Source organism: Charadrius vociferus, unplaced genomic scaffold, assembly GCF_000708025.1.
Source record: "Charadrius vociferus isolate BGI_N301 unplaced genomic scaffold, ASM70802v2 scaffold828, whole genome shotgun sequence".
In the NCBI taxonomy this organism is placed as follows: domain Eukaryota; kingdom Metazoa; phylum Chordata; class Aves; order Charadriiformes; family Charadriidae; genus Charadrius; species Charadrius vociferus.
The window spans coordinates 350,160-353,371 of NW_009649708.1; positions in this window are offsets into that span (position 1 = coordinate 350,160).

The window sequence follows — 3,212 nt, forward strand, 5'->3', positions numbered from 1 at the left end:
GGGGCGTAGCCGCAGTGGGGGACGGTCAGGCTGGAGGGTGGGGAGGAAGGATGGAGGTGGGTGCTGCGGGAGGCGGAGGGCGGTGAGATGATCCCCCGTGCCGGGGCAGCGCGGGGGGCAGCAGGGCTGGGAGGGCCGACAGCAGCGGCGAGCATGTGAATAATGGGGGCGAAGATAATATAGCTGATTAGAGGCAGCTATTGCCAGGAGGGGCTGAGCCGGTCTCGGGGAGGGGGGCGTTATGCTGCGAGGATAAAAATCTCTGCTGAGCTGAAGTGAGCCTGGCTCGGGGTGGGGGGGTGGGGGGGTGAGCCCCCACAGGAGAGGGATGAGGGTTGCGACAGAGGGGTTGCAACAGAAGGCTGGGGGTCATGGTGATGGGATGAGCCCCAGGGAAGAAGTTTGGGGGTTGACAGCGATGGGATGAGCCCCATGGAAGAAGTTTGGGGGGTCACAGTGGTAGGATGAGCCCCAGGGAAGAAATCTGGGGGGTCATGGTGATGGGATGAGCCCCATGGAAGAAGTTTGGGGGGTCACAGTGACAGGACAAGCCCCAGGGAAGAAGTCTGTGGGGTCACAGGGATGGGATGAGCCCCATGGAAAAAGTTCAGGGGGCACACAGCGATGGGATGAGCCCCACGGAAGAAGTTTGGGGGGTCATATTGGTAGGATGAGCCCCATGGAAGAAATCTGGGGGATCATGGTGATGGGATGAGGACTGGGGGTTGCGGCAAAGGGGTGAGCCCATGGAAGAGGACTGGGAGGGGTCACAGTGATGAGATGAGCCCCATGGAAGAAGTTTGGGGTGTTACAGCCATGGGATGAGCTCTGTGGAAGAGGACTGAAGGTTGTGGCAAAGGGGTGAGCCCATGGAAGGGGACTGGGGGCGGTCACAGTGATGGGATGAGTCCCATGGAAGAAGTTTGGGGGGTCACAGGGGGGGGATAGGGCCCATGGCAAAGGGCTGGGGATCATGGCAGTGGGCTGGGAGCGGGTGGTCCCCGGGGGTGCCCTGCTCTGGGGGCAGGGTGGGAGCCCAGGGCCACCTCCGTGCAGGTGGGCACGGGGAGGGCTCCCAGCGGGGCACGACCATCGATGGGGTGACAAGGGGATGGCGAAGCCGGGGGTCCCTTGGGCCGGGTGTGGGGCAGGACCCAGGCATGGGGCAGAGCCAGGATGTGGGGCAGGAGGTCCCGGCAGTGCTGCAGGCAGCCGGCAGCCCCAGTGCCGGTCTCTCCCCTGGAGCCATTCCCTGCTGGCCCTGTCCTAGCCCAGGCACCGCTCATGCCTTCAAACTTTGCCAGCGGATGGTTTTTAATTAAAACCAGAAGACGTTGCTCCGCGCCCCGGCCCTTCAGGGATGACCACTGCTCACATCCTCCGCCTTTGGTCTTCCTGCCTGCACAGCTTGACACGCGGAGATGAAAGTCGTGTGTCGTGTTCCCCACCCCACCCCCCCCCTGCCAAAAAAGCATCAGAAAAAAAGGCAGTTGTAAAAGCACACTGCCACAACGTCCCTGGCCCAGGGTCCAGTGAGGTGCTGGCTACCGTGAGCTGTGTCCGTAGCCGAGCGGCAGCCCAGGGAGCGGGGCTGCTGCCTTCAGCCCGTCTAAAAATAACAGCGCAGAGCGCAGCGAGCGCCGGGCGCCTAACTGGAACCAGCTTTCCAAACTCCCAGCTGGAAACGGCTTTCGAAGCCTACACCAGCCTTTCTGGGAAAGAGCAATTAAAAATAGCGAAGGACTGAAAGCAGCGTCCCTGCTGCCCGTCCTGCCCCTGCCCAGGGGAGGACGTGCAGAGCCCCACTCGGAGGGCAGGCGGTTCCCCTCACTCTGCTCGCAACGCCGTGCAAGGTCTGGAGCAATGGAGATGGGGCTGGAGGAGTGTCATGGGCGGGAAATCAGTCTCCCCATCCCAGGAGAAGGGGGGCAGCGGGTCTAGAGCCCCCGCGGGGAGAGTCGCTGAGGCTATTCCAGCCTTTTCCCCAGCCAGCATGCCTGAGCTGGGGCTGGCATGCAGCAGGGGCTGCATCCAGGATGGAGCCCAGGAAGGGAAAGGACAGGCTGTTCTGTGGGAGGGGGTTGGATAGAGCAACATCCTACAGCCCCCCACCCATCCTCCAGCCAGCTGGGGTGGGGGGACGGCTCTGGGTCCAGATGGGGGGGTTCTGAGCAACCCACACGGGCTCCAGCCCACCCTCGTTGGGGTTCAGCCCCACCGCTCCTGCCGGTGCCCACGCTGCCCACGCTGAAGGTGGCGATGCCCCTGTGCAGGTCCAGCCGGCAGCGCTCGCCCGATGCCCCGTGCCGAACCCACCACCTCTTTGGTCAAACCTCCATTGTGCTGGCGTGGAGACCGCCAGCCCCGGCGTCCCGGCTCCCCCCACTCCCCCAGCTCCACGGTGGCGTGCCTGCCCCGCCACCAGCCTCGCAGCTTGGCTGTCCCCTCAGCTGGGGACCCTCCCGGGGGTGGAGGGCTGCTCCGGGCATCTGTGCCGTCACGCTTTCCCCAAGCCACGGGTCGCCTGCCAGAGTCTGCCTGCACTTCCTTCCACCTCCCTAACGAGAGCAAACGGGGCCAGGGCAGAGCCCCCGAAACTCCCCCAGCGGCGGCTCCCCTGGCGTTCGTTTCCTCTCCGCTGCATTCGTCTCGTTACATCCTAATTCCCTAACGAAGGGCCATGAGAGAGGAAGTCTTGCGGAAGCCCAGCCTGGCAGCAGCCTTCCTGCTACCAACCCGCACATCGGCTCCGGCAGAACGTGATTTCCTTGGGGTCGGGCAAGACCTTGTCAGTGTATTTGGACTGGCATAAAACACACCTTTCCCTCGTGGTTGAACAGGGCTCCTCCCTCTGATTTGGCATTTATCAAGGTCACGAGCGAGGGCGTCCCACACCCTTCTTCAAAATACCAGCAAAACGCTCCTTTTTTTTTCCCGTGCCATTAGCACGCAATGGATTTCAGGGCACCTCTGAGCACCCCAAGCTCTCCCCACATGCCAGCAGCTGCCAGCTGAGTGGCCGCCGCTGGTACCCACAGCCAGACAAGGTCCTCCTGGAGCCCGTGGGGACATTTTGTCATCATCCTGGGGTAGCAACTGTCCTGTCCCAGCGGCGTTTCTGAACACAGGCGGGAATACCCACCACCACAGCATCTCCTTAGCATTTTGCTGATGCCCCGCATCACCTCTTCTTTACTGCTGCTTGGGAGAAA